Below are 12,624 nucleotides of genomic sequence, written 5' to 3'. Positions count from 1 at the left end.
TGTTTTGATGTACATGTGACTAATAAAGACATCTTCTGCTGTGCCATCCAGTAAGATCATAGCTGAAGTTTTGCCTCTGGCCCACATTTTTGGACAAATTATGTGGAACTGTAGACCATAACCGCTTTGCGATACAGTGAGTTGTGGTTGTTTCATATAGAGGCCAAGAACATTCAGGTGTCAATCCATAGCATTAAGCATGGATCTGAAGATACGAAGAGAACACTGCCTCAGGAAATGCCAATTTGAACATATGTATGATCCTGGGCTGGTCCCTTCCACAACCACTTCTCCTTCCTTAGCAAATGTGTCTGGCTGCAGCTCATCCATGTGGATTCCAATTGAAATTCCAACCTTCAGAATTCAGACCCACTCAGATTTCCAGCATCTGTGGTTTTTAGATTTTTTTTACCTCTGGCACCGACCGAGGTGGACAAAAGCAGTAGGTGCATGGGGACACCACCATCTGCAGGTGATGCACAATCCCTGAAATGGGAATATTTGGTTGTTCCTTATCTCTGGGCCTATATCTTGGAACCTTGTACCCAACAGCACTGTGGGTGGGTGGTCACCAGGACTGCAGTTGTTCAATAAGATGGCGCACCATTTTATCAAGGGCAATTAAGATAGGTAATAAATGATGGCCTTGCTAGCAAACCCACATCCCACAAAATAAATACTGTGGCATGCAAAGATTTGGGCACTCCTGGTCAAAAGTTCTGTTACTGTGAATGGTTAAGTGAGTAGAAGATGAACTGATCTCCAAAAGTCATAAAGTTAAAGATGAAACATTCTTTTCAACATTTTAAGCAAGATTAGTGTATTATTTTTGTTTCGTACAATTTTAGAGTGAAAAAAGGAAAGGAGCACCATGCAAAAGTTTGGGCACCCCAAGAGATTTGAGCTCTAAGATAACTTTTACCAAGGTCTCAGACCTTCATTAGCTTGTTAGGGCTAGGGCTTGTTCGCAGTCATCATTAGGAAAGGCCAGGTAATGCAAATTTCAAAGCTTTATAAATACCCTGACTCCTCAAACCTTGTACCAACAATCAGCAGCCATGGGCTCCTCTAAGAGCTGCATAGCACTCTGAAAATTAAAATAAATGATGCCCACAAAGCGGGAAAAGGCGATGAGAAGATAGCAAAGCGTTTTCAGGTAGCCGTTTCCTCAGTTCGTAATGTAATTAAGAAATGGCAGTTAACAGGAAAGGTGGAGGTCAAGTTGAGGTCTGGAAGAACAAGAAAACTTTCCAAGAGAACTGCTCATAGGATTGCTAGAAAGGCAAATCAAATCCCCGTTTGACTGCAAAAGACCTTCAGGAAGATTTAGCAGACTCTGGAGTGGTGGTGCACTGTTCTACTGTGCAGTGACACATGCACAAATATGACCTTCATGGAAGAGACATCAGAAGAAAACCTTTCCTGGGTCTTCACCACAAAATTCAGCGTAAGAAGTTTGCAAAGGAACATCTAAACAAGCCTGATGCATTTTGGAAACAAGTCCTGTGGACTGATGAAGTTAAAATAGAACTTTTTGGCTGCAATGAGCAAAGGTATGTTTGGAGAAAAAAGGGTGCAAAATTCACAAAACGCACACCTCTCTAACTGTTAAACATGGGGGTGGGTCGATCATGCTTTGAGCTTATGTTGCAGCCAATGGCATGGGGAACATTTCACTGGTAGAGGGAAGAAGGAATTCAATTAAATACCAGCAAATTCTGGAAGCAAACATCACACTGTCTGTAAAAAAGCTGAAGATGAAAAGAAGATGGCTTCTACAACAGGGCAACGATGCTAAACACACCTCAAAATTGACAATGGACTACCTCAGGAGGCACAAGCTGAAGGTTTTGCCATGGCTCTCACAGTGCCCCGACCTAAACATATTGAAAATCTGTGGATAGACCTCAAAAGAGCAATGCATACAAGATGGCCCAAGAATCTCACAGAACTAGAAGCCTTTTGCAAGGAAGAATGGGCGAAATCCCTCAAACAAGAATTGAAAGACTTAGCTGGCTACAGAAAGCGTTTACAAGCTGTGATACTTGTCAAAGGGGGTGTTACTAAGTACTGACCATGCAAGGTGCCCAAACTTTTGCTTCAGGCCCTTTTCCTTTCTTGTTATTTTGAAACTGTAAAAGATGGAAATAAAAAAGTAATCTTGCTTAAAATATTAAAGAAATGTGTCATCTTCAACTTTATGCCTTTTGGAAATCAGGTCACCTTTTACTCACTTAGCTATTCACAGTAACAGAAATTTTGACCAGGGGTGCCCAACCTTTTGCATGCCACTCTATATATAAAATCCTGGGACACTCTCAATTTTTTTATTAAGAGTGGATTGCTGTTAATTGATTAAAATATAACATTTGGCAAGTTGCGTACGTTTGGGAATTCACCAGCCCATTTATTCACTGTGAGGATATTTCACCCTGACCCCTACCTTTTACCCCCCTGACCTCATTCCTACTAACTGCCCAATTGGCTTCCACATTAGCTGACATTATTAGTGATTCTCTCTGCTCAGATACTGTCTCCTCTGCTACTTCAGATATGATGTCATCACCTTTCCCTTCTAAAGATCAACCCTTGACCCCTCTACCCTTGCAAATAAATATCCCATTTTCTATTCTCTTTTCCTCTTCAAAGTCTTTGAATGTGCTGTAGCCTTCCAAATTCATGTCCATCTCACCTGGAACTTCTTGCTTGAAGTCCTGTAATCAGATTTTTGTCCTGTCATGGTACCGAAACTACACTTCTCAAAGTTGTGAATGGTATCCCAGATGACTGTGACACATGTAATCTTTTCCTTCTCATCCTTCTTAATTGGCTTACAACTTTTGACAGGTTTAACCACACAATCCTCGTTCAAAGCATCTCTACTACTCTTCAGCTGCGTTAGACTGCCCTCACCAGATTCAATCCTTGATATATACAGTAGTAATGACTTCCTGTACTGGTGCAGTTACCTCTGGTGTCTCCCAAGGCTCTCTCCTTGGCCCTTACTATTTCTCACCTCTATGCCATCCCTTAGCACCATCATTTGAAAACGCAGAGTCAGTTTCCACACATATACAGTACTTATAATACTTAGCCAGGCCTCACTATCTACACTTTTGACCCATATCCATGCTTCTAAATTGTCAGAATTTTTGCCCACCATCCAGTAATGGCTGAGGAGGAATCTCCAGTTAAACATTGGGAAGGCCATAACCATCATCTTTAATTTTTGGCTAAAATTCTGTCCGCTAGCCACCAACTCTGTCCCTCTCCCTTTAGCCCTTTGAAGGCGGCCATGGTGTCATCTTTCATCTTGAACTGAGCGTCAGACTACATATCTATGCCTTTCCCTCAAAACACCTAATTACACATCCGCAATAATATAACCTGACACTGGCCTTGCCTCTGCTTATCTGCTGCTCTTTTAGACATTATTACTCTTAACACACCCTGGGTTGGCCTCCCTTGTCCTACTCCTTGTAAATGCATGAAAGTCCCAGAAGAAATTTTGGGAGTTGCTTGACCCACACATACAGGACCCAAACATGTTTGGTGATTGGCTATTAGATTAAATTCTTTAATGCAGCAATAAGAATGTTGTGCTACATGTAAGAACTTCTATTAGTGTGTATGTCTATTAATAAAGCAATGTATTGCATTTTAAGAGCATTTTTAACAACTTCACTGACATTAGTATCTTTCAAAATGAAAGTGGATATATACTTAAAAATTGAGACACAATGGACTGCAGATGCTGGACTCAGGAACAAAAAACAAACCGCTGGAGGAACTCAGCAGGTTAGACAGCATCTGTGGAGTACTGGCTATCTCCCCTCTATCTTTTAGTCCAGATGAAGGGTCTCAACCCAAACACTGACTGTCCATTTTCCTTCCCAGACCTACTGAGTTCCTTCAGTGTTGTTTTTTTATACTTTATACTTAAAAATTAAAAGTTTGCTGGAGTACTTGGAAAGAACAGGGGAATGAGACTAATGGAATTGTTCTTTCATGGGACGAATGGCCTCCTGTCTATAAAACTGTCTGATTGTATGGTTAGGTTGCGGAACCTGCCACAAAAAGGAAAGGTTATGGTGATTACCGTAAATGCTTTTAAAAGGAAGCTCGGCAAGAAATTGAATAATATGCATTAATTGAAATACGGTAAAAGAAGGTTTGTGTGGAACATTTGGGCCAAATGGTCTTTTCTGTACAGTGGATTCTTTATTTTTCTAACTAAGAGATCTGTTGCATGGCAATCCAGGAATCAGAATCAGAATCAGATTTATTATCACTGACTTGTATGACGTGAAATTTGTTGTTTGGTGGCAGCAGTGCAGTGTAAAGACATAAACTTACTATAAATTACAAAAATAAATAAATAGTGCAAAAAAAGGAATAACGAAATAGTGTTCATGGGTTCATGGACCATTCAGAAATCTGATGGTGTACGGGAAGACGCTGTTCCTGAATCATTGAGTGTGGGTCTTCAGGCTTCTGTATCTCCTCCCCGATGATAGTAATGAGAAGAGGGCATTTCCTGGATGGTGAGGGTCCTTAGTGATGGATGCCATCTTCTTGAGGTACCGCCTCTTGAAGATGTCCTCGATGGTGGGGAGAGTTGTGCCCATGATGGAGCTGGCTGAGTCTATAACCCTCTGCAGCCTCTTGCAATCTTGTGCATTGGAGCCTCCATACCAGGCTGTAATACAACCAGTCAGAACGCCGTACATCTATAGAAATTTGTAAGAGTCTTTGGTGAAATCCTGAATCTCCTCAAACTCCTAATGAAGTAGAGCCACTGACATGCCTTCTTCATGATTGCATCAATGTGTTGGGCCCAGGATAGATCCTCTGAGATGTTGATACCCAGGAACTTGAAGCTGCTCACCCTTTCCACCGCTGACCCCTAAATGAGGACTGGTGTGTGTTCTCCCAAATTGCCCTTCCTGAAGTCTACAATCAATTACTTGGTCTTGCTGACGTTGAGTGCGAGATTGTTGTTGCGACACCACTCAACCCGCCGATCTATCTCACTCCTGTATACCTCCTCATCGCCATCTGAGAGTCGACAAACAACATGGTAATTTTAATTTTCACTGTGAGCGGACACAAATGGGCTCTTAGTTAACACCAAGAAATGTTTCCAAAGTGTGGTTAAGTCTATTGTTAGATTGCCTGGGAACCTCTCATCCATGGCATCACTTTGAATGCAGCCGCCAACCTGTGATGTGTCACAGACAAGTACTTAAATCACTAAGGCAAAACAGGCTATGGATCTAACATGAGTAAGTGAGACTAGTGTAGGTAGGTATGACAAGCGGCAAGCACATGGCTGGTTGAAGGGCCTCTTTCTGTGTTATACGACTCTATAACTCTGACTATTCCGTATTTGATTAATGTAAGTTTGTGGCTGAAATGGGTTCTGCAAGGTACAGATGGTAAACTAGGCTAAGTTGGTTAATGCAGATATTGATTTCCCTCCAGGAAATACACCAGCCATCCTTTTCCCATTCTGGTGCTCTTAAATATCACCTGGGAGAGAGGGGGATCCAGATCCTTAGCTTTTCAGCATGGTCAACCACAGAAACACAGCACTCACTTCTGTCAGAGGTTCTGCTTAAAAAAAAACTCCAGGAACCAGATATTATAATTCAGACTTTTTGTTCATAGATTTATAGAGTTATATAGCACAGAGACAGGCCCTTTGGCCCAACTTGTCCATGTCGACTAAGGTGCCTCCCTGAGCTAGTCCCATATGCCTGAATTTGGTATTGGTATTGGTTTATTATTGTCACTTGTACTGAGGTACAGTGAAAAACTTGTCTTGCATACCATTCGTACAGATCAATTCATTACACAGTGCGTTGAGGTAGTACAGAGTGCATTGACGTAATACGGGGAAAAAACAATAACAGAATATAAAGTGTCACAGCTACAGGGTAGTGCTGTGCAGGTAGACAATACGGTGCAAGGTCAAACAAGGTAGATTGTGAGGTCAAGAGTCCATCTCATTGTATAAGGGAACCGTTCAATAGTCTTATGTCTCTTCAAACCTTTCCTATCCATGTACCCTTTAATGTTGTAATAGTACCCACCTCTACCATTTCCTCTGGCAGTTTGTTCCATATACCCACCAACCTCTGTGTGAAAAATTTGCCCCTCAGACCCCTTTTAAGTTATTCCCCTCTCACCCTAAACCTATGTCCTCTAGTTTTAGACTCACCTACCCTGGGAAAAAAGATTGTGACTATCTACCCTATCTATGTCCTTCATGATTTTATAAACCTCTACAAAATATTGATCTGTCAAAGGTGACAATTTTTGGCTTGGGTGCTAAACTGAAGCCCCTGTTGTTACCTCATGTTGATGTTAAAGAGACCACGGTACTACTTGGTAGAAGAGCAGGTCACGTATCCCTGATGTCCTTGCCAATACCATTCTTCTTCTTTGCCAGTTAAAAGGTGACAGTAGTTCTCTTGTGCCTCTGAAATTATTGGTTGAGAAAGAGATGTTTAGTAGTAGCATCATCTCTCTTTCTCTCTCTCTCTCTCTCACTCTCTCTCTCTCACTCTCTCTTTCACAATAAAACCCCTTTATAGAACTTGTCTAGCACTCTTGTGGGATTAAACTTTGACAACAACCTTTCCCTCAATGTTAGCAAAAGCAAAGAGCTGGTCATTGATTTCAGGAAGGGGGGCAGTGCACGTGCTCCTGTCTACATCAATGGTGCTATGGTCTAGGGGGTTGAGAGCTTCAAGTTCCTGGGCATGAACATCACCAATAGCCTGTCCTGGTCCAATCACGTAGATGCCACAGCCAAGAAAGCTCACCAGTGCCTCTACTTCCTCAGGAGACTAAAGAAATTTGGCATCTCTCCTTTGACCCTCACCAATTTTTGTCAATGCACCATGGATGAATCACGGCTTGGTATGGCAACTGCTCTGTCTGGGACTGCAAGAAACTGCGGAGAGTTGTGGACACAGCTCAGCACATCATGAAAACCAGCCTTCCCTCCCTAGACTGTCTATACTTATCACTGCCTCAGTAAAGCAGCCAACATAATCAAAGACCCCACCCACCCCGGACATTCTCTCTTCTCCCTCCTCCCAAGGACAGCTGAAGGACAGCTTTTATCCCGCTGTTATAAGCCTATTGAACAGTCCCCTTGTACGATAAGGTGGACTCTTGACCTCACAATCTATTTTGTTATGGCCTTGCACCTTATTGTCTACCTGCACTGTACTTTCTCTGTAACTGTAACACTTTATTCTGCATTCCGTTATTGCTTTTCCCTTGTACTACCTCGATGTATTGATGTGATTAAATGATCTGTATGGATGGCATGTAAAGCAAAGTTTTTCACTGTACCTCGATACATGCGACAATAATAAACCAATTTACCAATTTTAAACAAATTTAAACTGATAACTCTTGCTATTAAATTGCCCTGATAATTTCTTTTCTGCTGCTTTCTTTTCAAATTGTTCAACCTACTATCTGCTGGTATCATGCTTAATTGATGTTCTTTGACTGGTGTGGTGAGTGGAACCCTCAGTGGGGAATATTAAGAAGGGTTCCATCTATGGACGTTAATTGAACTTGACAGGATTGGCAGTCTGGTTCATCTCACACCTTTATTTACAAGATGACGGTTATCTTTATTTTCTGGGGGTTATTTTGTTGCTTTTGCAATTTGCTTGTTTAAAAAAAAAGCACACGAAAATAATGGATAATTGAAAAGAAAAAATGTTGAAAAGAAGTGACCTAATGTAGCCGAAGATTAAGTACTATGCCGTCACTGAGCTTTAGAAATCTTAAGCCAAACTGAAGAATTTAACCATTTGGGAAAGGATTATTTAAGAATGCATCTGAGCTACCAATAAGATTGATAACTTTAGCAAACTAGCTGATGGCTTTGCTAAAAATGAATGTCATTTTCTATCACAGTAACATGGTCCTTTTGCTTTGTTACAGGAACCATAAATCGAAAGGTAGATAACAATACTGGTGAAAAGGAAACCAGTGAAAACTCTCTTTAGTTTGTGAGTGCCAACAAATGTCACATGAACTAGGCTGAGGAGACACTAAACAGGAGATAGAGAATCTCAATCTGTTCTTATGGATCCAAGAAAAGAACTGCCCTAATTTTCATGCAACCAAGTTGCAAAATATTGGTTTAAGAGCAGAGATCAAAGATACTTGAATCAAAGTACCTCAAGTGTATTAATCAATATATTCCCCAAGCTCTGAAGGAAGAGCTCTACTGAGAAGCAAAGCTCAGCCTCTAGTTAATAGATGTATTGATAGGCACAAGATGTCACTATTGTGCTTACTGCTAAGAGAACATTTCTATTGAAATTTTAATGCCCTTAATGTTTTGCTTCTGTAGATAGTGCATGTCTAATCAGTCAGAGACTTAGTCTAGAAGCATAAATCACAGCACATCATGAAAAAAAGATGCTAGAGGGTGTATTAAATGAAAGAGGTTATAAATGTCTGGCATTGTGCCTTTTGCTATAAACTAGATGCTATTAGTGCAGTAGCCTATATTTTAGTTTGCTTTTCACAAAAGGAGTGTAACATCACCAAAGAATGAAGATCATTGTAAATTATACTTTAGGATGTTTAACAAAAAAGAACTTGGAACCACAATGCACAAAGTCGCCACATATTGACTAGTTTAATCTTGTTTTAAAATATCCCATTTTACGCAATTGAAGGTCATAGATTGACAGGAAAATTGATTAATCAGGTAAAGACTGTTTTAATTCTACAAATCAACACCTCTGAATGGACATGGTCCTCTATAGCAGCTGAATGAATAGGTGCTAGTTTTCTCATTAATAAAATCATAGAGATTTTCACAATTAAAATCACTTGACATTGCAAAAATCCTTACATAGTCAGTAGTTGTCCAGTTAGTTCTGTAATTGGTTTTCAAGGAGTGACTGTTAAGATTAGATAAGATCTTTATTAGTCACATGTACACCGAAATGCACAGTGAAATGCATTTTTTGCGTAGTGTTCTGGGGCGCAGCACGTAAGTGTCGCCATGCTTCTGGCGCCAATGTAGCATGCCCCCAATTTCCTAACCTGTATGTCTTTGGAATGTGGGAGGAAACTGGAGCACCTGGAGGAAACCCACGCGGACACGAGGAGAACGTACAAGCTCCTTACAGACAGCGGTGGGAATTGAACCCGAGTCGCTGGCGCTGTAAAGTGTTACGCTAGCAGCTATACTAGCCTGCCCACTAACCGTGCCTGTTAGACTGTAATGCCAGGTTTGGCTGTAATTTGTCATTATATTCATACAGCCATTTTTTCATATCAGCTGCTTAAACTAAATCTATTAATCCCTTCCACAAAATAATATTGGTAGACATCTTGTCACAAGTCCAAGTGTGTATTATGAACTGTGTAGTAGAAATGTGGACACACCCAATAATGCTTTCTTAACTTTTCCAGTTCTGATGAAAGTTCATTGAGGTGAAACATTAAATCTTCTTCTCTCTCCACCATTCCTATATCCAGAATCCAAATGGAGTTTCAGCAAAAAAAAAGAGACATGGTTCTGGAGACACAAGAGAGACTGCAGATGCCGGAATTGGAGCAACAAACAAAATACTGGAGGAACTCAGAAGGTTAGGCAACATCTATTGGAAGGAAATGAACAGTTGACATTTCAGGTCGAAACCCTTCATCAGGCTAAACGTCGACTGTCCATTTTCCTCCATAGATATTGCTAGATATGGTTCTGGCTAACTGAACTGTAAGGTCTTATTTTATAAGTTATGCTATAAATGCATTTTAATGATATTTACAATTTAATATAATATCAAAACCATACCTCAGGTTTAGGGACTTCTCTTCATTACAGCAGATTTGTTTTACAGCTAACAGATTAACTCCATGGTTTATTACTGTTATGGTCATGCGCTGATTTAATTTTTATTGCCAATGTTTATCATTTCAAAAAATATTTTCTCCCAGCTATTAACCATTATGGGCAGTCTGTACAGTTTTAATCCAACCAGTTCAGTCTATTGATTGGCATTTAAGCCATGAGCTAGTCTATTTTAGCTTGGTCCACTTATATTTAAACAGTCTTTGACCTCATTCCCACTGTCCTTTTGGGCTTGATTACTGTCTTTCCCTTTTTCTTGCAGCATTGGGACAGTCTGAACTTGGGGGGATTATGCTCATGCAATTTTTCAAATGCAATGCATTGGCCCCAGGACGATACGGAGCCTTTCTTTCCAGCCCCAGACTGCTCAGATGTGGAGCTCTCACCACGAGCTGGATTAAAAGGGAAGGAGGCTGTAGAGGAAAGTACTTTCGATATCAAATCCGTTTCCCTTTATATCTGAGCCGCTGCGCTTGATTCAAACAATCTTCGGCTTTGAAGAGTAATCCTGTTCTATGAAACTGCTCAGTGGAGCTCAGCTGAGTAGTGTTTGGTTCAGACAGGCACACTTCATTGGTGCTGCACAAGGGGATGTTCCAGGATACAGGTCCATTAGGAGAAATTTACTGGGGAGCAATTGTTTGCTTCTTTTGTTTTTAAACATCATTTCTACTAGTTTAACTTTGGCAGGAGTTGCTTTAAAGCTAAAATTAATTTTTTAACTATAGAATTAATTTGGAACTAAGTGAGTGCCAAGCAGGCTCACTGGGGTCCAGCACTACGCAGTTGCTACCACTCCACAAGGGCCTCCTCCTTCTTTATTCCACTTCACCCTATTAACATCTACTTATATTCCTTTCTACCTCATATACTTTTCTCTCCCACTCTGAGGATCTTCCAGGCATGACGTCAATGCAATGTGCCTCCTTCCACCAGGTTCAGGCTTGCTGGGCTCCATGTAGAAGAAGTCACTGGAGGCATGTTCATTCAAGGGATGTGGGCTTCACAGGCAGAGCCAGCATTTAATTGCCCATCCTTAATTGTCCTTGAGAAGGTGGTGGTGAGGAATAAATGTCAAACAAGTGAGAAATAAATATCAATATGTGAGAAGTAAATGTCAAAGAGCATTACACTCAACTTTTCCTATTTATAAGAAGTTTCTTAGGCTTTGTAACCTCTCTCAGAATATTACGAAAGTCTGTTTAAATGGTTGTGGTATACCATGTACTTTTTCAGCCTGTGGGATCTGGATTCATACTTGTTTTTAATCAGCTTAACATGGATTCCAGAATTTCACATTTTTAGCAAATGTCAGGCACACTGTTTTTGCATGTAGTAAATTTGCGTTCATTTTATATAAACTGCTATGATCAGTGTGGTCGTCCATGTGTGGAGTTACGCGAGAGGGGAGAGGTCTTAAATGAATAATTCTCGTCTGTATTTACTATGGTGAAGGTCATCGAAGCTAGTGAATTCAGGGAAGAGAGCAGTGAAGTCCTGAAACGTATCGACATTACAAAAGAGAAGTTATTGGCGGTCTTGAAGCACATAAAGGTGGATACATCCCCAGGGCCTGACCAAGTGTATCTTAGGATGTTGTGGGGAGCTGGGGAAGAAATGTTGGGCCCTGGCAGAGATTTTTGTATCTTCGTTAGGAATGGGTGTGGTACCAATAGGCTGCCGGGTGGCTAATGTTGTGCCTTTATTTAAGAAGGGCTACAAGTACAAGCTAAGGAACTACAGGCCAGTGAGTCTGACATCAGTGGTGGAAAAGTTACTGGAGGGTATCCTGAGAGACAGGATCAATCTGCATTTGGACTGATGAGGGATAGCCAGCATGCATGTCTCATGAATTTAATTCGATGACCAAGAGGATTGATAAGGACTTTGTCTACTTGGCATGATTAGTAAGTTTGTGGATGACACCAACGTTGGCAGTATAGTGGAGGTTGTCTAAGGTTGCAGCAGGATCTAGATCAACGGGAAGTGTGGGCAAAAGAATGGCAGATGGAATTTAACTCAAACAAGTGCAAAGTGATGCACCATAAACCAAGGCAAGACATACACAGTGAATGGCAGGACCCCGAGGAATGTTGTAGAACTAGGCGTTCAAGTATGTAGTTCCCTGAAAGTGGCAACAGAGATAGACAGGGTGCTGAAGAAGGCATATGGCATGCTTGCCTTCATCAGTCAGGGCACTGAGTACAAGAGTCGGGATGTCATGTTACGGCTGTACAAGACATTGGTGAGACTGCACTTGGAATATTGTGTGCAGTTCTGGATGACATGATATAGGACGGATGTGATGACAGCAATCACACCTACATTGACAGCACTTAGCTTTCAGAATTCCCTTAGTTTTAAGTCTCATTCCAACATAGTATAATCTGTTACTATCAGCAATTATTCCTGTCATTGGGAATAGAATGGCATTTGCTAATTTTTTTTTCAGGAAATTACCCAAAGCGATCATTCCTGCCAGAAAGAAATGTACATTAAGCTAAACCCATAAGTATCAGAGAACACTTTAGAAAAACTTCATTATAGTATTGTATTAAAATAATAAGTAATGCCCAGTATCTGACCTGTTTTTGTAGCATAGGTAGCTGGTTCGGTTGAGTTTCTCATCAACTGTGACCCCCAGTTAAGGTTATGGAACTTGGCAACAGTAGTACCATTGAATATCAAAGGGAGGTGGTTAGATTCTTTCTTCCTAAAAG

This window comes from Pristis pectinata, chromosome 5 (assembly GCF_009764475.1).
Source record: "Pristis pectinata isolate sPriPec2 chromosome 5, sPriPec2.1.pri, whole genome shotgun sequence".
Lineage (NCBI taxonomy): Eukaryota > Metazoa > Chordata > Chondrichthyes > Rhinopristiformes > Pristidae > Pristis > Pristis pectinata.
Note: the sequence above shows the minus strand (reverse complement) of the source record.